This window comes from Manacus vitellinus, unplaced genomic scaffold, assembly GCF_001715985.3.
Source record: "Manacus vitellinus isolate BGI_N305 unplaced genomic scaffold, ASM171598v3 scaffold_18_pilon, whole genome shotgun sequence".
In the NCBI taxonomy this organism is placed as follows: domain Eukaryota; kingdom Metazoa; phylum Chordata; class Aves; order Passeriformes; family Pipridae; genus Manacus; species Manacus vitellinus.
The window spans coordinates 544639-571598 of NW_021939324.1; the positions used below are offsets into that span (position 1 = coordinate 544639).

A 26960-nucleotide genomic window follows, 5' to 3' on the forward strand; every position below is an offset into this window, starting at 1 on the left:
GGGGGGCAGGTAGGTGCCATGCAGGGGCTACAGAGTTCTCCACTGGCAATCATGAAAAAAAACCCCGAAAACCAAAACCAACCAACCAACCAAACAACAGTTTCCCGAATCACTATTTGAGCATTGTCACACGTTTCCAAACACTACAAAGAAAACATGTGAGATGACTTTACCTGATGGCATTTAAGTCCGTTTTGAGGATGTGGTGGTCGCTCTCCCGTTTCACAACGCCTGTATGCAGCTGTCCTCACCACCCGAACCTGCCCGCGGTGTTCCAGGGCAGCAGAACCCGAGGCAGGATCCCACCTTCGTCCACCAGGCAGAGCCTTTGGGATTCGGCAGGAAACGGGTTAAACTCGGAGCCTCGGCTCCAGGAACCCGGCGGGCGGTTCCATTGCCTGGCGAGGGGGAACCCACTTATACGTTGTTAATTATTCTTTATAAAATAACGCCAATACTCCAAAAGGAGAGCAACAGACGGTCATTATAAAGCACGAGAAGCAGGTCTGCGAAGTAAAAGGAGTGGACCTGAGGTAAAATCCTGAAGGCACTTCTGTCCATTCTCCTGCGTGGGCAAGTTGCGCTCAGCCCGGTCTGAGGGAGGAGGCGAGGCGGCACCCCGGTAGCGTGTTTGGGGCTCGCAGGGCGCTTTAGGAGTTTTAGATACACTTTAATTTCTCCTTCCAGCATCACAAGAGCTGTTCTCCTCACCGGCTGCTTGTAACAGGCCTCGTTTGCCTGAGCAGGACTGGGAGGAGAGGAGGAAGGGCGGGCGGGGGAGCGGTGACGGCAGGAGGGTTCTGAGGTGACAAAGGCGCGGGAAGCGGCCGGGGCAGCCCGGGGTGCTGCTCGGTCAGGGGGTCAGTGGCTTTCTCTGGTGCAAATAATAATAATATAATCTGTCGTGCCGAGCCCCGTGGAAGAGGTGTGGCAAACAGGCTTGGGAGTCCTAAGCATAAACGCCCAGTAACTCGGCCGTATATCTGAGGCGGTGTTAGGGAGCCGGCGCTGAGATACGCCCCAGGCGGTTCGGGAACGGGCTGAGGGCGTCCTTAGGCATCTGCTCACACCAGTGCTTTGGAGTGTCTTAGAGACTTTGACTGTGTTCTTTAGGATCGATTTAGTACGTTAGTGTAGGGAAAAAAAACACCTCAGACTTTTTTTTTTTTTTTCCCATTAACGATAAGAGGTTCTCAAGAAAGCGAGGAACTGGGTTCTTAGGTCTGTGCCTAGACAGGAGGAAACTGAGTACACTTCAAGTGTTATGAAGGAGCTGGTTTATGAGCAGCTATTAGTGATAAACATAGGAGAGCCTTCCATCATACTAAAAATATTTCTGCGGAATCACAGGCATGGGCAATGCTTCCCAGGCAACTATAAAATGCCAAGCCCACTTCCTCTGAGAAACTATGAAACTTAAAAGCAGACCAAACCCACAGAGAATAAACAAATCTGGAGCATAAAATAAGTGAATAGGAGTTGCATTGTCTGTGGGAAGCCAAATTAATTTTTGTAACGTATTTTCTTCTGTGTTGTTTATAAGAAGATTTCTTGTCTGCCTAGTTACTCCTAAGTAACAGCTGAGCAGTACGAGCAGTAATACTGTGGTAACATGATATAGGTGGAGAGTCCACATATTCCAGAGAAATATGTAAGAAATTGAAGTACATTATAACCTTCTGGGTCCCTCTGGGGTTCACCCGTGAAACAGCACCAGGAAGTTTGCTATAATCATTATTCCTGCACTGTTTGTTTTTGTGGCTAAATAAGGATTTCAGTGCACTAGGCTAGCAATCCAGAGCCTTTTTTGAGCTCTTCATTAACATATAACCAAAAATAGCACTTAATTAAAAAGTTGCAGTATGTTTTTGCAATCAAAGGGAAGTGTGTATGCTGGAGGAAACCTATTATATTAATAGTGCTGTAACTTTTTGCTTGGCACATACAGAGTCGTAAGAACTTATCCTTTAAATTTCTGCAAATGGAAAAAACAAGGACAATAATTAACTCTTATTCTACAGCTACCTAAATATGTAGTTGTATTCCTATAGCCAGCTTATTACAGCTCTATAACTTCCCTGAAATTACATGTGAAATTTTCTATTTCAGGCATTTTGGCATCAGTATATAGCATTTTGAATGAAATTTTTGGGAACTGGACAGATTATATCTATTACATGTGAAGAGCACCAGCCATAAAGAAGTCTCATATAGAAATCTCTGAACTGCTTTTAGAAGAGGGTAAAGCTTGTAGAGGCCTGGTAAGAAAATCTTCATTTAAATATACACAATTTTATTGTTGGGAGGGAAGATTATTAAAGGAGTGAGAAGGAGGAAGAAGATGTAACTGCTGATCAGTTTGATAGATCTTGAATATTCAACTGTTATGTGGTTTTATACTAACTTCATAACACCATGAAGGTCATCAGATTGATATGTAATACAGTGTTCATCATAATGAAACAAACCCTCACAGAGAGGCTACCAAATATGTGTGTGACACTCCTTCCCCCATAGGCCTTATAATATTTTTGAGTTAATCATCAATGACACAGGAATACTAAGCATTTTTCTTACTTTTCATGTTCTAGTTGGTATTAATGAGAAGATGTAGAAAATAAGGTGACCATAAGAATGTCATGACTAACTGTAAAATAAGGCATGATACTTCCCATTCAAAATTCAAATGGACTAGAAAAAGCTGCATTTACCCTTATAAATCTAGTTTTTAAAAATGAAACAAACTGCCTAGACTTCTATTACTAATTGTTTAGGTGACCACTTTTTCATTCTTAAGGAAAGCTCAGATGTGGATCACGTGTCTGCTTAGCATGTCCCTGGGTTGGACAGTCAACTTCAGTACTTCTGAAGATTATGAGGCAACATCCAAGTTTAGCAGTGTGCTTAGTTGTTTCCAGACAATCATAAAAACAGCACAACATTGACATTTTAAATAAAATAAATATTTTATTTTTTTATTTATTTTATTTTTTTTATTATTATTTTTTATTTTTTTATTTTTATTTTAGTGGTCTAAATGAAGTTTCTCAAATTAAGGGGGAAAAAATGAAAAAAGGAAAGATCATATTTTTAGGTCTGCAGATAAATAACATTTTTTGTGAAAGTTTTTCATGTAAGTACTTTTTATGCCATACTATAAATAGAAATTTTATAAGCATGGTTTTCACAAGCAATCTCTTTTAGCAACTTTTTATCCAAAAATTATTGGATCACAAATACTTTTTCTATAGTACTAAAATTATGTACCCACCAAAGAGAGTTTTCCATTCATTGTCTACTCACAGTACATTCTTCTTTTGCCTCTATGGGCATTTGGCTATTCCATAAACACAATGAAGAGGAAAAAAAATAAAACCAGTAAGATAGAGGCTTACGCTAAAATTTCTTTTCTAAAAATAGAAAACCAGCTTATAGAGGCATCCTTTTTAAGACAGTCATTCTTTAAGAACATGAAGAGGTTCGTGTCTTCGATTATTTTTTCCAAAGAAGAAGAGTCAAAATAGGAAAATAAAGAAAATAAGGGCTTTTATATACTGCCTCTATCTGTGGGAGCAAGAAAGAAGAAAACAATCCACAATATTAGGGAGAACTCAGTCTAATGGCAGAGAAAAGATAAACATTGCCTAAGGAAATGCAGGAGAAAAAAAAGTACTTTGACCAGAAGAGAGTAATCACTAGTGTAGCCTGGAGTAAACAAAACACTGACTTTAATCTGCAAATGAGGGGAAACAGCAATGGAACCATGGAAGGTATGAAAATAGTGAGTAAGTTTAGGCAAAAATCTAGCGAATGAAAGTATAAAACACATTTTGTGGTGTATGTGGATATATTTTCCTGATGGGAAAATTCATATTTTGAATGCTACCAAGTTATTTTAATTTTTGCATCTATTTAGAACGCAACTGTCTTTAAAATTGGCAATGTATTCTTACCTGCCTTGACTTGAATGGCTAGTGCAGTGTTTCTAGTCAGAAAAAATATATGATGGCATCAGATGTTTGGGTGCACTCTGTTTATGAAGATTGTGTGTATGTTCTTTTCCTCTGAAACCACATGAAAGTTTCACCTGAAGTCTCAGGTCATTTTTTGTTGATAGTCATCTTGAATCTCTCTTGCTCTGTTTTTCTTACAGCTACATTCCCAGCCATTGCTCAGGCCTGTGTATGGGTTTCTGTGTCTTCTCTGCATCTTTTCTGCATTTTTTTTCTCACACACGCCTGTCCTCAAATATCCAACAAAACATGTGCCAACCACACGTGTCTTTGTTTTTGGTTGTAACGTGTACCCATGTTCTCGTGGAGGCTGTTCTTTTGTCAGAAAGTTAAACTTCTTCTTACAGTGATTTTGAAGAGCACTTTCTATGACAAGTTGATGGAATATGTTTTATCTAACAGCAATTTTATGGATAACAGAGAGTTGATCCCATGGAAAACATAGCATAGAAAACATATTAGCAAAAGCACAGGTATACAGTTTGCAGCCTCTTTAGGAGGGTCACTGTATCATCTCTCACATGAGTACTTGCACTGGAATGCAGTCAACAGTAGAGAAAATTGGCAAACCTACAAAATGTTCAGTAATCATTCAAAACTGTAAATTAACATAAATTAAGAATGCTGTGCACACTAGTGGTCTTTCACTGTCATCAAGATTTTTATATTATTTGTACTTTCCTATAAGCTTTAGAAAAAATGCTCATGCTTATCGTGTAATTTCTCCAGATATATACCTCTTAGGCCAGAGATTTCTATACTGTTTTTCTTTTGTAAGATCAACTACATTTACAAAACCTGAGGAAGTTGACTATGAATTTTAAAACAATGGGAGGATAAATACAGGAATTTAAACATCAACACTAGAATTTAAATATGTCACGATCCAGAAAAAATCACATTGTTTTAATGTGATTTTTTAGTTGTGTTTTTTTGAGAATTCCATGCTAATCATTCCTAAAAGGTATATTCTTCTTTCAGTCCTTTTTTTCTTTATTACAACCAGGTTGGATCACCTAGGCAGAGACATTTATTTCTATTTAATTTTAGCTTCTCTAGGTTAACAGGTCAGTTTTATGGACCACTTATTGTCCCTGTCAAAAGTTTAAACAAAAATTTTAAAAAGGCTTTGCCCTTCAGAATGTGCAGTATTGCAACTCTGCAGTGACAAGTTTATACTGCTTTCTGGCTCACTAATGAAGCACCCACAAATCTTCTGAAGTCCTGACAAACCAGATGTACTGATATTTATCCCTGTGGCCATACTGAGAGAAGCAAATGTCCAGCACATGTCCAGTTAAAAAATGTAATAATATATATAATGGAACTTATAAGAGGAATACTCAGCATTCAGAAAATCACCAGTGATGTTTATTTATCCTTACTCCTTTCCCATTCTTATCTTAAAATCAATAAATTGCACTTTAGAAGTAATTTTCATTACAAATTGATGTTTACAGCCATAAGCTTCAGGAGTGCAAAAGTTGCTTGCCTTTATTTCATTTCTTGCACAATGTGTGTTTTCTCTTCCTGTTCTCACTGTAACATCCTTTCATAAGGGCCACAGGATGTCTAAAATAAAAAGGGACATCTGCTGCAGGTTACAGTGTGTATGACTTTTTAAAATGGCTTCACTTCACATGAACAAACATCTAACGATAGCCAAATTTCAATCAACTCTCTTTTGTCAGGTTTCTAGATAAAAAATCAGGTAATTAATTGCTTCAATAAAGAAATAATTGGAAATATGAATGTGATTTATCTCTAGATGGGGGACCACAGTTTCTTACCTTTCTTTTGGCTAATCAATTCCAGGAGATTGCCAGAGGTGTGTTTGTAAAATGCAATGTAAATGAAACATGCATGGACATTGGAAATAATTTGTCTAAAAATTGTGTTCTAAAGTGTTCAAACTAACCTTGGCACAAGCTTAAAGCTTGCCAGTTAGCACTTTCCTAAACAATTCCTGTGTACAGTTTAGAAGTTAGTGTGAGTCAGGAACCATTCCCAATACATGCAGGTGACTATCCTGTTCTGAAGAATAGAAGGGTTTAATAATACAAGCATAAAACATTATGTGGTTACCAGCCCCAATGCCAGAGAACAGTCCCAGGCATGTTTAACCTGTTCTTTTATATGTAGCTATTGAATCTTTTGGCTGAGGTAGTTAACACTTCAGTATCCGAAGAACAGAAAAGTTCTGCTTTCTTCCGAAGAAGCAGTTTTTAAAGGCCTGAGCCCAAGAAGCTTTTTTAACCTACATGATATAGATAAGCATATCTGTGTCTTACGTATTCTCTTTACTGGCAAGTTCATTAAAAATGGAGTGGCAAGGCATCTGAAGCATGTTATAATATTCTCAGATTACTTTAATCCATGCAAGTATGACTTTCATCTTGTGCTGAATACAATGGTCCTTAATTTTCAGCTTCTGTCCTTTACCAGAAGATGAATGTCCACATTTACTTGCCGGCTTGTGAAGCTCTGTATTGATTTAGCTTTACATCTTAAAAAGTGGAGAGAAAAAAAAGCCTGAATGTTTTTATATTTATCTCTTAAAATTATCCACAGTGGCCCTCAACAGCCCCCTTATGTGAAATTGCACAGGATTTCTTATGTAGCTAACATACAATACTGGAATGATACCCTCTTCCTTTCTGAAATTCAGCAGTGGTGAATCCACAGGAAAGAGCCTAAGGAGCATCTTTGGCCAGATTTCAGATTGCTTGCTATGACAGTACGTAACTGACCATTTATCTTCCCTACAAAATTAAGGGCTTTAACTTGTTATGTCTGTTCTTATGGCCCTAACGTAACAATACCGGGACAGTCTACTTGTCCAGCAGTCTATCACTATATTTTATTTATTATGTATGTTTTATAGTCTGAATTATGTGTTTTACATTAACTTTATTCAGAATCCTTAGTGCCTTGCATAATCAAGAGCTTACTTCAACATTCAAGTGAAAGTACAAAAGTTTTGTCTTCTGCCTTTTGTTCCACATGGATACAATTATACATTTTAATAGATATACCTGCCATAAAATTCATATCCTATACAAATAGAAGCAGATTCTTAACACGGTAGATGCAAGTTTGTCATTTAGAAAAAAATGAGAAAGTATTATTTAATTTCATATTAAACTTTTTTTAGTAAATTAAGCTAAATAATTAGAAGAAGGAAAAAAATTACCTCCACCTGGCTTGTCAGGGAAAAAACCCTAAATCAGTAGTCCCCATGAAGTTGTAAGCTTACAGCAAGTCACCGAACAAATATTTTACTTCTCAGTCTCCCAGCTTCCTTGGCTTATTATTTAACCTGTACCACTGGAGGCCTCATGTATAGGTTGCTTACTTTGCACAATGAATATTTTCCAGTTAATCAATTACATGGTGCTATTATTTGCTCCTGTGAACTAAAGTCAATGCAAAGAACATAACTTTATATTAATTGTCATACAGAATACATTATTACATTCTTCCTGTGCACTGTTGTGGTCCAGCCTTAACACCAGATTCTAAATAATTTGAACACTTAAATTTAGGATGATGGCTAATGATTGCATTACTGTATTACCTTCAGATAACAAGCTCCCACTTTTTATAGGAAAGTTCTTTTTAATTATTGAGAAAATATAAAAAATATACAATCTTAATTTTAAAATTATTTTACTGACATGTCATTTATTTCAAAAATCTATCTGGAAATACGTACTACCTGTAAATTACTAAAATGTAAAGATAACAATGTTTGAGTATCCCATCAACAACTTAAAATGACAGGTACCTGAGTGTTATAATGGCCCTTAAAGAAATGGAAATGGAAAAGCACAATACATTTTACAGAAAAAAAAAATTCAAATTACAACAATAACATCTAAGAAAACAATCACATCTAAGTAAAAGTTGTATTTTTACTCCAGTATTACATGCTGTCCATAATTTATGAAGCTGAATAACAACATGTAGCAGTCAGGGAAGTTTAACATCAGAATAAAGAGGGCAAAGAGGTCTCTTCTCTAATTGCAACAAATATTATCTTTGCATCTGGAAAGCTTATCTCAGTATGCAGTTGTAAACAGCAGCAAGAGGCATACCTACAGCTTTCCATATATTTTATGAAAATTGCTTGAGAAATATGTTTTAAAAACAGTTTTTAATTTCTGCCTTTTGAATTAGAATACTCTTTGAAGAACAAGAAGCCAGTTTCAGAATAACAGACTGTGTAAACAGCTTAAATCTATGGGAACACAGTCATTGGTTTGGGGCAAAAGGCACATTCTCCCTTGACATCAAAAGGAGCAGGATTAGGTTCTAAAGCTTTACCCTGAAACTTGCAGTTCATTTTCTGGACTATATAGATGTGGATTTGTCAGGGGAATTCAGGGAGCTCTGCCCTCCTCCACACTGCGACCAGCTTTGTTCAGGCAGCGTGTGCTCCTCAGTGTGCCACAGTCAGGGCTGCATGACTGCATAGCTCCTCCCATATAGATTAGGACTATCCCCACCCCATGACTAAGGCCTGGAACAGAAATAAGGTTTTTAAAGGATCTTACAAGAGTTTTCAGGTAATCTGAAATACTTGATTTATCACTTTTTCTGGCCATTTCAGGCATAATGAGATGAACCCTGTGCATACTGAAGTATTTTTAGGAACATAGTGAGCCTCCATTCTGCAATAAATTGCTGTGAGTGGGCTTTTGAAGAGAAATAAAAGGAGCCACTTGTCTAAATGCAGTCAAAGAATTTGATCTTTCATTTTAAAAGGTAGATTAGAGTAATATCTAATGGAATAAAAAATATTTAATTTTCTTTAAGGAAAAAACAATCCTGATTTGCCCATATGTGTCACACATGACCTTCTAAAAGAACTAATGGCTTGAATTAGTTGTTTTCATGTGTAGATAATACAACATAGTACTCAGATAAAATAGCCATTTCTACAAATTCTTTTAGTTGAACAGTATTATAAAGCATAAAATGGTCCAGTGACACTCTCACTGAAACTGTAGTCAAATAGGTGTCGTCTCTTAGTTACCATAATGTTTGTACTGTCTAAATCATGTTTGGCATTTGAAAATTGAAATTTTAGTATTTATATTTTATTTACATATTAATTTACCAATTGAGAAAAAATAATTATATAAATAAATTATTAAAATCACAGAAAGACTCCATCAACATGAATTGATAACAATCAGTTAGAAGTAGATTGAAGTAGTATTCCTGGGCTAACTTTTTAATTTTAGAATTACATTTTCCTGAGAATTCATAGATATATAAATACACACATATAGGGGTACGTGAACTCCAGATAGGTAGTTCATTAAATTTAATTTGTTACCAAGAGAAGGTAAATAGTTTCCCCCTTGAGTTACAGAGTTGCAACATATGAAATTAAGTGCAAAGACCTAAGAACACACACACTTCATTTGCAAACCAACTATTTCCCTTTATTTCACATGGATAACTTCAAGTTGTAAATGCATAAACGATTATAAGATTGGGGCCTTTTATATTAACAGGAACAAAGGTATGGAATAGATTTTTTTCAGAGCTCAGTTTACTCTATCTCCAGTATATATATGAGCCAGTAGATATTAGTATTTCTGGTACTTAATTACCATATTCTCTAGTGCCATATTCATTTATGTACTCTCAAACAAAAACACATATGCTTGTAAAACGAACTTTGATTCATCCAAAATTAAGAATTTAGTAGCAGTTTAAGCTTGAGAGGCATTTAAAATCTGTACTAAAGACAGAGCGCTATTCTGAAAATCCTAAGTGTTGGAAAGATTCAAGTGCATTGGTGTAAGATATTATCCCTTTGTGCAAATAACATCCATCCAGCGCTGAAAGGGTGTGTTTATATGTCACAGGGTATTAACAGCTGTGTCCAGCTGAATCCTGAAGTCGACAGACAAGCAATGCTTCCTCTAGAAATGAAGGGATTTTTGTCCAAGTACTGAGCAGCAAAACGACATTAAGTGAGTACTAAAAGATATAGTTAATTAATCGGATATAAATGCTCCTTCATTTTTATCCTGTGCTATCATTATTCAGTTTTACCTGTATAGCGGAACACCATAAAGTCTTTCATATTAGGACATTCTCTTTCTGCAAACACTCCTTCACAACACACAATTAAAATATTTCCCGTAAATCTGGTGGCGGTGGAGCATCAGCCTCCAGCGAAGGACATTTCACCTGAACATCAGTATTGTCCCCGTCCAAAAAGGTGTTTTTTGAAAGCCACTCCCGTTCGGTATGTCCACCTGGAAATCCCTCGCCCCGGCAACGCTTTCAGCCGCGGGTGTTTCGGTTCCTGCGGCGCGGCCTCTCACATCCACAAAGACAGACATGAGCGGCAATAGTAACTCGGACGAGTGTCCCACCCGCTGGGGCTGCCGCCTTTGAGGATTCATTTTAAGGCGCCTTTCCAGGTCTGCCTCCTGCGAGCGGCATTTTGCAGTCCTCCTCCTCCTCCTCCCCACCATCCTTAGGCAAGACAAAAAATAATCACCAAAACGTGTGGGTTTTTTCCGACGGTCCTTTCTTCACAAATCCTCTCAGGGCAGGCTTAAGCTTAAACTTCGGTCTCGTTCCGCGCAGCAGGAGGGGGGGGGGAAGTAAAGAAAAGAAAAAAAGGAAAGAGAAACTCGTGCGGCAGCCGGAGGGGTGGGGAGGGAGAAGAGCCACGCAGCGGAGGCTCCGCGGGCGAGGCGAGGGGAGCCACTCCAGCTGCGGCGGCGGAAGCGGCGCGGTGGAGCGAGGGGAGCGATCGAGCGGAGGAGGCAGCGGAGGGAAGGGGGGGGCTGGCTGTTTGTTTGGCGCCGGTGAGAGGAGTCATTCCTGCCGCTGCACTTCCGGTCGGCATTTTGTTCTGAGAGGGAGCGAGAGAGACACACACAGGTTCCTTCCCCTCCTCCTCCTCGCCCTCCTCTCCCCCTGCCCCCCCGCTGGGTACCGACTCACCGTGCCCAGGCCGCCCCTCCCCGCCCTCCTGCGCTCGCACTCTCGGAGGGAGCGGCGGCGGCGGCGGCCCCTTGGCAGCGCTGCCCCCCGGCCACCCCCCGCTCCCCCCCGCTCGGAGCGCGGCTCGGAAACCGGTTTCGGCGCGGCCCGGCCCGTGTTGATGTTGTGAAGGAGGCTCGGGGGGAAGGGATTTGCCTCGGCCGCACACCCCCCGGCTCTACATGTTCGCTGCACTGAGGAGGAGACGGAAGAGGAGCCAGCCCCCCTCCCGGCCGGATTATTGTTGTTATATTATCTCCCCTCCTCCTCTTGCTCCGCGGCGGCGGGCGGCGGCCCAGCGGCGGGCGGCGGCGGCTCCTCTGAGGAGGGAGGGGGGCGGATTTCTCTCCCCCTCACTCGGATTCTCGTTGGATTCAGACGCCGATTTGCTCAGGTAATCCCCCCTCCTTGTCTCCCCTTCCCCTCCCTGCCCTCTCCAGCAGCGGGCCGGGCCTCCCAGCCCGGCGGCCCAGCACTGTCGGGAGCAGAGGGGGATTAGCTGTTACCCGGGGTACAGGGGAGTAAGTGGCAACTGGAGGTGTTTATTTCGCAGCCCCCCTTCCTGCTCGCTCGGGTCTGGCGGAGGAGGTTGGTTCCTGCCGGGCTGCCGGGAGGCCCAGGCCCGGCGGAGGGCGCAGGCCCGCCGGCCAGCGCCTTTACTCCAGCTCGGGGATTAGAAAGGCGAAGCGGCTGCTCAGTGACAGGCCTCAACCCGAGAAGAGCAGGAGGAGGAGGAGGAGGAAACAATACAATTAGTCGCAAATGTGCACTGATGCTTTGCCATATTTACAACTTCACTGAGGGCAAGAAAGGAAGGTCCCAGCGCAGATAGTCCTCTGAAGTGGGCCAGGGCTAAGTGGAGGAATAGGGGAAGAGAGATAATGTATATACCCTGGAACAAAAATATCACCTCTCTTCACTGTTACCTTCTCCTTCTAACCAACTGCATTCTGAACATTCAAAAGTTTGAGTGCTTTTGATTTTATAATGTGCAGATGTTCAATCTCTAAATAATATTATTGATTAGTGTGTTAATAACTTAGTATATTTATAGCATAAAATAGTGCTTCAGGATGATTGACACAACACGGACACCTGCAGACCCAGGAAATACAGATAGACAGGCATATTGTATCAGGTACTCCACACAATCTCAGTGTCTGTGTGCTGTATACATTACAGGAATATGTATTAAATTTAGAAGGAATACTAGCAAACAGAAAACAGGCAAGGGATCGTGTGTAAAGTGCTGCGTTTATGACATTTAAGGGACCAAGGTGAAGATGGGATCTTACCCGAAGGACTTGAGAATCAAACGTAAATTTAATTAAGGGAAAAGTGAGGAATGCTTAAAAAGTATCATCCTTTCTTATCAGGCCATATCACTTTGAGACCCCAAGGTTGTTATTGGCTGTTTGTGTCCATGATGTTTGAATATGTAATTAGGTGTCATTTTAATAGGTCAAATGTGTTTCGAAAATGACTGTTGATGAGTGTCAGGTCTTTATAAATAGATGGTAGCTGATTTACAGTAAAGTATATCTTGGACCTGGAAGTGGTCGAGTTGTGAGTGTTACTGAAAATTGAGGTAGATTTAAAACAAACACCCTGTGAACCAATAAAAATACTCCTGCAGAAATTACATAATTGCAGGAAATTTTAAGATACAAAGTTTTCATCTTTCACTTAGAAAGGAATTTTGTAAATGGCAAACAAGTATCAACATTACATCATTTGCCCATTTTTCAGCAGGTTTTTTAGTTGTTCAGGTAGATTTGTTGTAGTAATACATGGTTACCGTATCTAACTGAGTAACTTTCTGGTGCATTGTGTTAAGAGTCTTATAAATAAAACTGTGCTATCGTGCCTCCCGCGTGTCCTGATACATGTTTAAAAGGGTCAAGTTAATAAAGCTGTCACGTAGAAGGCGTGTTTTTAATGCTGTAAATCCGTGTAGTAGTCAGTAGCGTGTCCGTGATTTGTATTGGTCAGGGAGCAGTTTGAATTTTAAAAAGCCAGAAGATCCTGCTGAGCCCCAATCCTGGCCTCCCTTCCTCCCACTAATCTCCCATTCCTGTCTTTGTGCTGCCTGGTCCTGTTAGACACTGTTTGCAACAGGGCCTCAGGCCTACGTGCGTGGAGAGGAACCATTTACACTTCGAAAAAGCAGCTTTTTATTTTTAAACTTTGTGAATTGCAGAGGGAGCCACCAGTAGTCTCTAACTGTCCCCACCTCAGTGTGTAACAGCGGAATTGCTGTTTTCTTGTGGCCTGTAGCGTGAATGAAGGCTGAGTGTAACTCAACTTTACAGGGAAGAAAGGACTGTACAGAAGTAGTTGTAGTTCTTGGGTAGTTTTCATCATCAGGAAGCGACATCAGCTCTAGCATTTCTTTCGTCTCTGTTTCAGGCAGCTCCCGTTCTAACAAAAATGGGTTTATTAAGCTAACAGTAGTGAACTTTCCTGACTTATTTTTTCATTTGGGGAGGTTTGCTTTAAATATATCCAGATATGAGCAGGAAATGAGCTACTGTAGTTACATAGTTCCTGTCAAGTTTATCTTGCCTGGGTTGTGTGGTTGTGTTTACAGCACCCTTTTTTTTTTTTTTTTTTTTTTTTTTAATCAGAACACATACAGTTTTCTGGAATGAAAAGTAGGTGTATTTATAAGGGGAAATGTAAAATGTTGTCTATTTTTATTTATAATCAGTTTTTTTTTTTTCTTGTGAACTGTATGTGGTTAATCCTGAATTAATTGCTTTATCATAATGTATGTATTTTTATAGAAATATTTAATGTTGAAATATTTATAAGAGGACTTATTTTTCTTTTAGATTGTGTTTTTTAGCACATTTAAGAGAGTGTGTGCACATGTGTGTGTGTGTTGAGGCAGGCCTGTGGCACTTTCATACTACTTTTCCCTTGATGTTTGGAGTTTGTACTGGTCCATTGTTTATCACAACAGCTAGCTGCTTAAAGGAGATGTAGTTACTTTGTTGATGTTCTAGAAATACAAAATTAATTATTCTCAAGATGTTAGTTGTAACAATTATTTTAACAAAAAGAGGAAAATACTTCTTGCTACCTTTTATTTTGTACTTTTGGCTACTTTGTATATTTTGAATTTGTTTCCTGTGTACAGGTTTGGTTATTTTTTCCCCTCTTCACTTCTTAAATATTTTACCTGAAGTTGTCTCAAAAAATATTTCCCTGAAGTCTATTGGTGTCAATAAAAGATAATTCTTTAATTGTTAAAAACAAAGAAGGAAGAACAGGAATACAATTAAAATTTTTTTTATTTTTTTTTTCATTTGAAATGTTTAAATTTTGATTTAGGAGCAACAGAACAGTAACTAAAGAGAAAAAAAAAATACTTCTATCCTGAATATCTAGACCTAAGAAAGAAATCAAGTTTTCAAATTCTCAAATTTATGATTTCTAGAAATTATTTTGGATTGTGTATACTATTCATGAATGTACATGAATACACTTGGACAACAGTTATGGGCATATTTAATTGGAAAAATATGAGTGTGATAGCTTTAGAGTCTGGTGTCTGGTAGGTCATCCAGCATTAAGCTATTCAGTGTCGGAAAACAGCTCACTAGAAATATTTAACATTTGAAAGAATGGCCATTTCAGTGTCATACCACTTGGTTTTGATCGTGTTTTTCATATGCCTTTATTAGAAGTAGTACAGGTTAGGTTAGCTTCTGATTTTGACCCATCAGCAGTAACGAATACTCTGTGGCACAGAGATACCTACAAGAAAATGCTTGAAACTGGTGATACCTGTGTATTCTTGCTAATAACTGTACAATAATTCTAATCATAAAAAAGGAATTTTGAAATTACGGTTGTTAAAGGCTTGTATTCTAAAAATCTTCAATATGATTAGTCTGTATTTGTGTTTTTATTTTTTTTTGTATTACAAACATACTTCTTAATAGCTGATTCTGACCCCCAAAGTAAGTGTGAGAAAAGTGCTTTGTATTGACATCTGTGACAGCCTAGAAGTGAGGAAATTGTGTTTGAGGATATTATGCAGGACTTGTGATTTGTGTCTCACTTCCTGTCCCTACTGTTAACTATGGAACATCTCACTGGCAAAAGGGAGGGGAGAAAGGATTTTGGCCCGACTGTTTGTGGAAACTGAAAGGGATTCCAGTCAGATTGAACATGGTTGTTGATACTGTATTTGAAGGTGACTACCTGGTTTACACAGATAGCTTAAAAAAATTATAAACATCCAAGACCAGTTTTCATGTTAAAGTCAGAAAAAAATTATAGAAAAAGTTAATTTTTATGGCCTCTAGAGTTTTTATAAGTTGGTCTTAATTGGTTTTCCAATCAGAGATCTCTAAATCCTTTATGTAAGTAGATAATTTAATTATTTGGTTTGTTGCTGTGGTTTGACTTGAAGCATTTGGGGTTTGGTAGCAGTGTGTGTGTGTAGAATGCAATGCATTTTAGAGGAGCAGTGTCAGAAAGCGCTAGGCCGCAAAGTGAGGGAGTCAGACAAGGAAACAGCAGACAAGGAGCTGGGCCTTTAACTGCACCATTATGTTCAACCCTCCCTCACAGCCCCAGCTCAATGCCTCATACAGTGTCTGGGAAATGCCAGCTGACTCGGATACTGTTATAACATGTATGTTTGTAATTCATTGTGCAGCCTGCTGCCCTATTACATGGTGTACACATACAGTCCTTTCATGAAGGCTGAAGTGTTTTTATATTTTAATTTCTAGAGTTATCCCAATATAAAGCACTTTGCAGACATTAGAGAGCTTTATTACTGCACATCTGTAAAATATTATTTCCATTTTGTAGATGAAAAGCTGAAACTGAATCAAATTAGTGAGTTTTAAAAGCTTATAAATCTGTGTGTTCTGACTTGCTTTATTTTTCAGCTTTTTAGAGTTACTTTACAGCACTTAGGAAGTTCATAACACTGTTTTTCTTGACTTTATTTGTGGTTGTGTGAATGCTACATTTCAACATATTAGACTCATTGTTTCTCCTTCTGAATCCCTTAGAAATATAGGATGGGTTTTTGCTGATGGCCTTAAACATCTATTAAATTTCAACTGTCTTGATCATGCCAACAGCTGGAAAAGAATAGATTTCCTGTTCTGGAAACCTAAAAAAAAAGATCTTCCATATTGTGAAGAACCCAAAATCTCTTAAACTTTGTCAGGGAGAACAGAGACAACAACTAGATTATAACCCAAATCCAACAAGTAATTAAGTGTGTTGGCTACAATATTGCACACAGAAATTCAAAATCTTACTGTTACTATCCAGGATTACTCATTCCTGCTGGAAGTTGTCCTGAGCCTTGTTTTCTGGCTCTTGGGGATAAAACTCCCTCTTAACCTCGTAATTGTTGCAGCTGATGTAAACTGCTTGAACGCAAACCTCTGCACCTAGTGGTCAGATCACTTCACTGCCGTGTCAGTGTGTTGTCCGGCTCCTCTGAGCCTCTGTTAGGAGAGCAAGACTGTTCTGAGGTGTAGCTACTGCGTTCCTAGTCAGAGAGTTGATTTGGGGATGCAGGAAATCCAGGCCCAAATGTCTAATCTGTGTAGGGCAGAGAAGTTCTTGAACTTTTTTCTCCACTTATGGCTTCTTGTGTCATATGGTCAAGGCATGGCTCAGAGGCCGTGAGTATATTATGGAACAAGTAGAATAAATAGCACTTAGTCTTACTAACTTTTTTTTCCTTTCTGTCTTTACTTGTGATGAAGGTTTTCTGTGAAAATAAGTTTGTGGAGCTTTTTGTTAGTTTTTTTTTTTTTTTTAAGATGAGTTGATTTTTGTAAATGTCAGTTTTCAGCAAAATATCTCTTGAATATGAAATGTTTTAACCAACTAGATTTATTGGTTATGTTTTATTCAAATTCCTTGGGAGGAAAGTGATCTGTGCCGGAGAAGGCACCTCCTTTTACTCTGTAACTCTGCTTTGTTTCACCACATATATGTCATGTGCTGTAAATGAGGGAGTGTTCCTGTGAATAACAAGAAGTGGTATATGCTCGTTTAATGAATGACTATCACAATGCACAAAGGACTAAATTGTAGGTATAAGCAACCCTAATTCTGACATTTCTTAATACTTTAATGCTTGTTTTTATAGTACTAACCTTTTCTCTCTCTTTTTTTTTGTTTGTTTGTTTTGTTAATACAATGTAATTTTTCAAGCTCCTTGAATGCAAACATAGTGCAATCCCTGTCTCTCATGTTTGAGCTAAGTCTTTCCTCTGTGTTGACCGGGTACTCAGAAAGGATAATGCTGCAAATACTTTGTGCCTGAAATTTTGTTTTCAAGTCTTAGCTCTCAATAGAAACTGTCACCCTTTCTTGCATGTTGTTTTCTATTCAGATGCGTTGCTTTATCTGTTTCTTCAGGTATACTTGCTCTGGATATTTAGGATAGGGGGGAAAATTTAGAGGGCTCTCCTCAGATGCTATGTACAGCAGCCACCTTAACAACTGTGGAAAAATAATTTGGAACCTGCTTTTTGTAGTCTAAAAGCTGGGAAAACTTTGATAAGACTCTGATGAGCTGTGCTGAGAACTTATGGGGAGTGCTTTGTGGAGATCTAAAGTCTTCAATTTTTTTTTAACTTTATTGTTTTGCTTTGTTTTTCTGAAGGGAAAATTAAAAATCTGCTTAATGATTTGTTTGCTAAATTTCTATTAAAACTAAAGAGATGTGATAGCTTTTTCCCCTTTTTTCTTTTTTTCTTTTTTTTTAATAATGGAAAATGAATTTTCCTTTGCTAGCATGCTCAGTAATGATTGGTTCTTCCTGGCAGCTTCCTTTAAAAACTAATGTTGAGGCATAACCTGTAACATAGCAAAACTTCAGTGTACCCTGTTAACAGTTTCCAGAAATTGAGACATTGCTTAACAGAGTTACTAGCAGACTTTAACAATGTATGTTTCTCCCTGCATCTAGGTAGGAGTGGTAGTGTTCTCCTTGCAGTTTGCTGACACTTATTGTCTGAAGGCAATGATTTTACTTCTGACTTTGCTACACTTCAGTCATTTAGGCCAAAATCTTACCTGTTGTGTGAGTGCCCTTTATGACTTATTCTCTGAATAACATTTAAAGCAAACATAGTTCGCTGGCTCCTAAGGGCCATAATAGAGAAAAAAAGTTTAAAAATTATGTCTGAACTTTTATTCAAGCAGTTGGAACACCACTGTTTTAGGGAAACAGAATTTAACATTTGAGTGTGAGGTGACTTCTTGTGTTAGGGATGTGCATTTTGTTGCCATTTGAAAAGCTGTCCAAAAATTGGGAAGTTATTAGTGTATAAAAAATTAGCTGACTTCTCTGATTATAGGCATTATTGTTGAAAAAATTTTGCATGCATACCAGAGCTTTTCTACAAAGTTCTAAGCAGTGAAGGTGTGGTACAGAGTGTTAGTTTTCTGGTGTCCATTCCCTGCCTATCCACAGTACTGAGTGTGTAAAAGACAAGACCTGAAGTTGCAGGGGGCTGGAAGGGTGGACACATGGGGAAGGATAGTGGTGGACTGGAACCAGATTTACGTAGATGGGGAGGAAATGGGAGTTTGAAGGGTAGGAATGGGGCGAAAGTAGGAGGTTGAAGTTCCTAAGGAGTAGGGCCACAAAGATGATCAAAGGGCTGGAACACATCTCCTGTGAGCACAGACTGGAGGGTTGATATTGTTCAGCCTGGAGAAGAGAAGGCTCTGGGGAAACTTTATAGCGTCTACCAAGTACTTAAAGGGGGCATTTCAGAAAAGCTGGAGAGGGGCCTTTACAAGGGCATGTAGCATTAGGACAGGGGGAATGGCTTTAAACTGACAGAGAGCAGGTTTTCATTAGATCTTAGGAAGAAATTTCTTACTGTTAGTAGAGTGGTGAGCGGCTGAACAGGTTGCCCAGTGAAGTTGTAGCTGCCCCATGTATAGAAGTGTTCAAGGCTGGATTGGATGGGGCTAGTGGAAGGTTTCCCTGCCCATGGCAGTTCCTTCCAACCCAAATCCATTCTATGATTCTATGAACTGTGGGGACTGGATAAAGGAGCTGGTGGGACACATACAAATGTCCTTAAGAAAGATAAAGGAAGAGCTGTAAAACAGCCTTATCAAGAAGCCAAGACAGAAGGGCACTCTGGATTTGCGGGTACAGTCAAGGAAAGTAGTTCGGGGATGAGAACGGATGGGAAGTATGTTCTGAGAGAGGCCAGAGAGGGGAAGGAGAAGAAATTGCCTGAGAAGCCAAAACAAGGCTTGAAGTACAAAACAAGGATTGGCTGGGCAAAGAAGCATTATTTCACACAGAGGAATTCATTGTTTGAATTGTCCTTTTTTTTTTCTTAACTGAGGAAATTACATAGTAAAAAAAAAAGCTCAGAAATATGGAGTACTTCTTGTAAGAGCAAATGATGGGAGATTCTGTAGTTCAGATTACCTGTGTAGTCTACATTTGCCGTCTTTGTGAGTGCATTGTGGTACTCTAAGTCAGTCATCACTTTTTTTTCTGACAACAGGATGTCTGTTTCACTGACTGTGTAGAACGAATTGAATTGTATTTCATTAATTTCCTTTTTTTTTTTTAATACAACAGGTTATATGAATGTCTCTTAGGATTTGCCTTAGATATTGTTGATTCTGCCTTGAGGAAAGGGGTAAACTCTTGAGGTTGCTTTCAGTCCTGTCTTTTATGATCAAGCATTTTGATTTCTCTTTGGTGTTCAGTATGTAGCATTTTACCTGAATTGGTTCACATCATTAAGTTCTAAGACAGAAGTCTTAATTTCCTCATAGGCTTTTCTATGGTCTGTATTGGAATATTGTAATGTTCCACAAATAGTTTTTAACTGGTTTTGAGGGTGCTATGTAATCATGCAAGTTGAGAACCGAGATGCAGAAGTTGGTCTTTATGAAGTTTGAAAGTCTAACTGGAACAGCTGCAGGACCTTACTTTTAAACTAACTTGATTTTTTTTGCATCATAATATGTATGATAATAATAGAACAGATTCTGTTAATTTTGGTTACAAATATGACTAATCAGCACTTCTTCAAATTAGGCTTTAGAGCCTGCAGGAAAAAAGGAACACAGAAATATTTACCATTGTTAATAAAAATAGAATGAGGTTCCCAAGAGTGGCATTTTTCTGTTTCCTGTGATCTGATCTGAAACTTCTTTCCCTTCATATTCTCTTAGTTTTTAGTTGGCATTGAAGTGTCGTGTATACAACACACCTTACAGCCTCATGAATAGCCTCTGATTAATTTCCAGAGCAGATCCCTCCTGTAAACTGGAGGAAGATTGGACCTGGGGGTGGCAGGGGAATGTTTTGCAATTACATAATCCAAGGACTGTGTCAGAACTCTTGAAGGCAAGAGGCATTTATTAACTTTTGATTGATTTTGAAAGACTTTCAGTCTGGGGATGTGAGATTTCCTGGTAGAAGTCTGAAAAGCTTTCAGTTGATGCTCAGAAAAATTAGTGTTTTAGTATTTGTTGATATCAACTTTTCATTGCTGAGTGTTCTGTTTTAGAGGGTTTTTTAAAGTCAGATTTATAACTTTTTAATTAAAAGAATTTTAAAATACAGATAGCATTTAGTGTGATACATTTTTAAGCATTGCCTTGTAAAATAGCTGTTACAGTGCAGTAAGTAAAATTTTCAATCCTAATTTCTACATAAAAGAAGTGAATTGGAGTGAGATCAATAAGGGACTTTGTTGTGATACTGCTGTTGAAAAGGTCAGCACTTGAATGTCACTCAAAATTTTGAGCATGCAAAATGGAACTCGCATCTCCTTTGGTGCTCAGTAAGGAATCCATGTTGGTTAGTCAGTAGAAAACATTGGCAAGATTTTTACATCTTGGAAGGCAGTCTAAATCACTTTATTTGATAATCATATTCTCTCCTTCAGGCTTTTTCCTTGTTCTAATTAATTTTCTTTGCACTGTGGCGTAGCACTCCTTCAACAAGAGGATAAGAGAATGCTCACTACCTGATAAAGTCTTAGCACCAGTTGAAGACTCTAGTGGATAGTGACAAATGCATTTTGAATGTCCTGAGGAGCATTTCAGAATCTCTGTTTGATACCCCGAGCCAGGGTTCTTCCTCTGTCCTGCTGAGATTTTGAGTAAAGTGTTGGAGGCAGTGGCTAATGCGCAATGCAGAGTAGTCGGGTTTGTATATTAGGTGTGTTCAAAGCATGTATGTGACTGGACTTTCCTACTCTGAAGATCTTGCCTAGGCTTACATGTAAAACAGGTGTTGAGCTGCTTAGATCTGCAAAAATAATGGCAGGTCTGACATATACTGAAGCAAACTTGTAGGTGAACTTTCCCAGTGATAATTTAGGTGACTAATGACTTAGAGAGTTGTAGGAACACACTGTGCACTCTACAGTCACTATTATAAGATTATTTAGAGTTATGACTCTGCCTGTTTACTCACTGGAGTAATTCTCTCTGGCATTCTATCAAGCATGATGTAAAATTTAGTGCATGATGTAAAATTTTATTATTTGCAAAAATAGATAATTTATTTTTACCGTGGAAAATGTAATTAAAGTATTTGAGGAATTGCAATAAAAATGATATGGTTTAAAGGCTGGTTTGTCTGTACTTCACTAAATATCGTTACTTAAACCATCTTACTACTGGAAAGTAAACACTCTCACACTATAACCTTAGCCTGCAACCTGGGGAAAGAATAATGAAAGGTACTTATTTCATTTAATGGCATGCTGAATGATTGTATTGAATTAGTAGACTTTGGAAGAGGAATTCTGTCTTTTCCTGTGAATGTTTGTGTTTATTCCTGATGAATCTTTTTTCCTAGGCTCCAAATAGACACATGATGTCATGAAATTAAGCAAATTTTTAATCACATCTTGATAAACAATTAGTTAATGAGGTCTTATAAAACTCTTTGTAGATGGATTTCTGAGAATTCAACATGACTTGTTGAGTCCTGATAATTTGAAGTTATTGCATGCTCAATTACAGTGAATGTTCTATTGTGTATATGTAGCCTGTGGCAATTGCAAATAACTTGGGTTAATTTAACCCTGTTTCATTGCTGGCTAAGGAAGGTTGGATTAATTTGCATTTTTCATGGGCCTTAGGTACAGTTATTGAAAGTCAGCTGATGCACAGTTAACTAGAGAGTCTAATCAACTTGCCCAAGAGTGGCTGATACTCCATGTAACCCTGTGGAAATTTTGGGAGGGAATAGTATTTGTCTGAAACAACACCATTTAGGGTCTCCTTCCTGCACCTAATTGTTGATACAGGTGTAAATTTGAACAAGTGTTTTGGGAAGGACAGTAAAAATGGGTGAAATCCTCATTGTAACACACACTAATTTTGACATCCTGATAGAAGATATCATAAAGCCTGTTATAGATAAAGCAGATAACTATTTTAAACAAGAACAGAAAAATCTTATCAATTTTATGATGATGCTTACATACTTATGCTATTTTGTAATGAAAAACAAACAAAAATTAGAAAATAGACATACTTTAGTTTTAAAGGTGACCCTATGGAAATAACATCAAATAGCATTCATAATTACCAAAAACATTAAACTTGCTGTACATAACACAGAGATTATATTAGCAAAATGACATCCACCTTGATAGGTAGAATTCCATTTAGTTTCATGTATATGATTATAATGAAGAGATATTCTGTAAATCAAGTTATATGAAGGTTTGTTAATGGAATTGTGTGTCAAATATTGCTTTAAAGTTGTACTTCTGCAAGTGGATTTACAATATATGATTACTTGAAATTGACCAATATCAACGTATTTGCTTCCTGAAATAAGAAATAACAAGGGCTTTAATAGCTGAGTTCCTAAGTCTTAGGGTATTCAAATACAGTAAAATATTTATTTGAGGAACTCAGTGATTACAGTAGTAAATACTCTTGGTGCATGCAAGATGAAAAACCTGGAGTTTTTTCTTTAAATAATGTATTATCATTTTTAGGTTAGATTTACCCCATTAAGACCAACAATAGCTTTATAATCCTGTCATAGTTAGTTTTGTTCTGTGGCTAATTTGTGTTTTGTCATAATCATTGTTAAGCATTTCATAAATCTTGGTAAGTTAGAGGTGTTCCTATTTTGGAGGAATGGGGTGGGGGCGGGTTATGGTCTGGAGTGCTAATTGTTAAGGTGTAGTGGTGGGCTCGCACTTGGGATTTCTTTGCAGTAACTCTCTGAACTCTGAACATAGTTTAATAAATTCAGCACTCATTTAGCTTACTAACACACTCATCAGTGGTGTGTTAATTAGCTTCAGATAACTTAAAAGTTTTTTTTTTAAACATTTTTGTAAAATGCTTATATATTTGGTTGGTTAATAACTCAGATAGTTGTCCACCAAAACGCACAGATTTGTGTTTGAGAATTTGCCTTAAAATCTTTTAGAAATCAGGAATACCTACTTGACAGTCAGTGTCTTAGAAGAGGATGTTTGTTTTGAGTAAATAGTAGGAATAATTAGCAGTGGGGGGAGCTCAAGTTCCTTGTAATATGAACCTGGAAAACACAAATGTAAGTGAATATTGGATTATGTGAGATAGCAGTTTGGTACTATACAGAATATTACTGTCGGTATAAATTTGCATCTTAGACACAAATATTATCATGTGTGCCAGAATGTGCAGACAGTAATGTCAAACATGTGGCCTGGGAAGGCCACTTGTGGTTCTGCAGGCTCTAATTTATGGTCTTCCGTGGCAATTGTTAAAAGTCGTATGAATACTGAAAAAAGTATTATGAATTGAGAAGTATCGCAGAACGATGTCCTGTGAGTTTAATGTGAAGAGTTTATTTTTTTGTGGAGGTGAACAACCTGTTGACACAGGAACAGATCTTTTCCTTGCTGCTAAGCTGCCCTCCTCTTAGTTTTATGTGTTATCCCAGAGATTGGTCAGTTAGCAATTACACTACAGGGAAACAGGACAGAAACTGAGGAGTTTGACAGCCTGGACAAATAGCTACCAAAGAGTAGCATGCCTGCCTGTATAGGTGCCTCAGCATCCAACTGAAAAATGAAAGACTGAGTATTAGCTACTCCTTATTCCTATTTTAGTGTGTGTATTTCAGTTTTTGTGCAAGTCTAAGGTAGTTGAGGCCTGAAGCATTTCAACTGCTTCTGGTTTCTGTTCAAATGGCATATAAGTAAAACTAGAAAAGGGTATCATGCTTCATTTTTGGTGCTCCTGTGTTGTCAGAATGTTCCCAGAAAGATGTTTGGCTTCTGTGGCTCCTTTGTGCTACAGTAACTTTCAGTTTGGAAAATAAAGCAAATGACTTCTGTTCCTTCTGCACTAGCAAAGCTGCAGAGAACTGAGAAAAGTCTCCAAAATGAGCTTGAGACTTGTGAAATAATGTTAATGTTTCACAATAGGAAGACTGAGCTACCTCTCTAAAAGGTAGGTGTTGTCACCTGCATCTCAGGAAGAACTGCAAAAATCAGCTTTAGTTTTCCCTCAAAGATGCTGCCCTACAAATATATATTTCTAGCAGTGTTGTGGTTTACGTCTTATTTTGTACATACTTTATTTTCATTCATCAATGAATTATGATGGGCAAACAGTTATAACTGTATTTTTCTTATAACAGAGTGACCTGAAATAATAGCACACCTATTTTAGGATATTTTAAAATGTTTAGTATTAAAATAATTAAAAGATACAGTGATGATAATTCAATTTCATGGGATCTTAATATGTTTTTCAACAGGTAAAACACTTTGTGACTCTTCACATGTAACTTACCTGTATTTTAAAATCCACCCCCTTCCTAGAAAAAAGCAATAATTAATTGGAAATTGTTGCAGTTCAACAGGTTATGAAAATAAAGTGCTCAGCATGCAATTGTGTACATTCTATTAAAAAATTAAGCGTGACTCACTAATCTAGTCTTGGGTTTATTCATTAATTTGATTATCTACATGGTCAGTTCTGATTATCCGTGCATCTGTAGCATATGGGTTACAGTTCACCTTTACCTTAGCAACAGCTGGGACAATAGTGCTGTCTAAATTCTAGTCAAAAGCTTTCTATTAAAGCCTCAGAGAATTCGAGAGCTATAATTAGTCCTCTCTTCCACAATAGTGAGGTTTAGACTTTTAAGGAGAGATGGTCGTCATTTAGAGTGAAGTGCCTGGAGAATAGAGAAGATAAGCAGAACATCTGTGGGTCTGCAGGGATAGAAGCATTCGGTGTGGATTGCCTTGGTGTGATCCTGTAAGCACTAATTTAACCTTCATGAAGCAGTTCTTGGGCCTTCTCCCTGTGCCCATGATATAGTCAACTGGGCAGTTCAGCCAGTAACTTGGAACTGTGTCCCTGGCCTAAGACATACTTCTCTTTTACTGTAGCCTGTCAGCTTAGAATTTAGAGATTCATAGGATGCACATGATTTTTATTTAATCAATTAGATGATATCTGCAACTCATAAAGTTCACAAATGGAAAAATACGGATTTTGCAGTTTCAGTTATTAATTGGTGACCAACTTTCTTATATTGGAAGGTGAAATAATATTTACCATATACTGATGAATAGAAAAGCAGTGGCAGTGCATTTATCCTGTCTGAGATTTTACAAGTCGCTTCTTTGAAAAAGTGCTTTTAAGAGCACTTTTTTCTTTTTCAGTATAGGGATTTTTTGGCATATTTTTTATTTGTCAACTTCATTATCTCCTTGCTTTTGTAAGTGAGAGCTTGTGTAAATTACATAATTAGAATATACTTTCTGAAAAGGCTATGTGAATACTTCAGTAAGTGAAGTTGGAAACAGGCTATAGTAAATTAAAGCAAGCTACTCTTGCACTGAAACTTAGATTTCTGGATTTCTTTGATGTCAGTTTAAATATCCTACTTTTTAAAAAAATGTAATCCTTTTTCATTAATAACGTCTTGCTCACCTCTCCCTTTTGCCACCCTCCCCCACAATTTTGAAATTGGCTATTTAATCGCTAGCTCTCACAAGCCAGTGAAGAAGCCACATCATGAAAGACTGCTCTGGGAGTCCAGGGAAATAAAAATCTTTCTTGTCTTGTTTTACTCTGGAGCATTGACAGAAGATTGGTTGGCTGGAGTATGAATGAGGCCGTAGCTTTGCAAGTGTGTGATGTGAACTAGATGGAAAGGCTTTAGTCCCTTTCTCTTGCAAAATATAGAGAGACATATTTTGATTTGGGTGAGTTGGGTACGTTTGTGGGAGAAAACTTGATCTCTGAGGGTTTTCTGTGGGGGTATGTTAGTTGATTTGCAATAAGTTCCATTGTTTGTTTTATAGTATTATAGTATTTGTAAATTATTTGGGAATACTGACTTTCAAAGTATGTAGCTAAAATAGATCCTGAGAAATGTTTTGGCTGATTGGAAGATGTTAACAACTTACAAATCTCAGTATAATAGAACAGATAACTCTGCATGGATCTTTTATTTTCTTGGCTGTTGGGGAAATGTGGATTAGCATATATGAAAATGTTGCCTTATTTTCTTACTTATAATTAGTTTTAGCAATAATAAGAACCAGTGAGAACTTTTTGGTATGTTGTGCAGGTTTTGGTGACACTCTGCTCCAAAGCAAATGATTTTTTGAAATCTAATGTCAGTAAAAATTTTTAATCTGACATTTGAAAACAGCATAATGATATTTTTGGGAAAAATTCGAATCAAAGTGTATTATGCCTGTAGTTACAGTGTAACTGGAGTGTTTTATTTTAGAAATACTGTAATTTCATACAGGTGAAACAACTTGGTTCTATTTAAATGGATACACTTTCTAAGCAGTGTCCACTTTGACAAATGACAGTATTCAGTGAAGCGTTGTAATTTAAAGTATTCTCATTCAGTTTAATAGGTAAGTGTCTGGGAGCAACCGTAAATATCTTCTG

The 26960-nt window shown here is 37.9% G+C and overlaps 1 protein-coding gene across 5 annotated transcripts in view; it reads left to right on the forward strand.

Moving 5' to 3' along the window:
- Positions 1-585: 585 nt before the first annotated feature.
- The window catches only part of NIPBL (NIPBL cohesin loading factor), a 163928-nt gene continuing 137553 nt past the window's right edge, over positions 586-26960 (forward strand). For 4 of the 5 annotated variants that reach the window (XM_018070271.2, XM_018070277.2, XM_018070274.2 and 1 more), the window contains exon 1: positions 10942-11424. The gene's annotated coding sequence lies outside the window, so the exon portion shown is untranslated. Of the gene's footprint in view, positions 623-2109; positions 2262-9895; positions 10004-10941; positions 11425-26960 lie in introns of those variants that run through there. The other variant, XM_018070272.2, reaches the window with a different exon arrangement.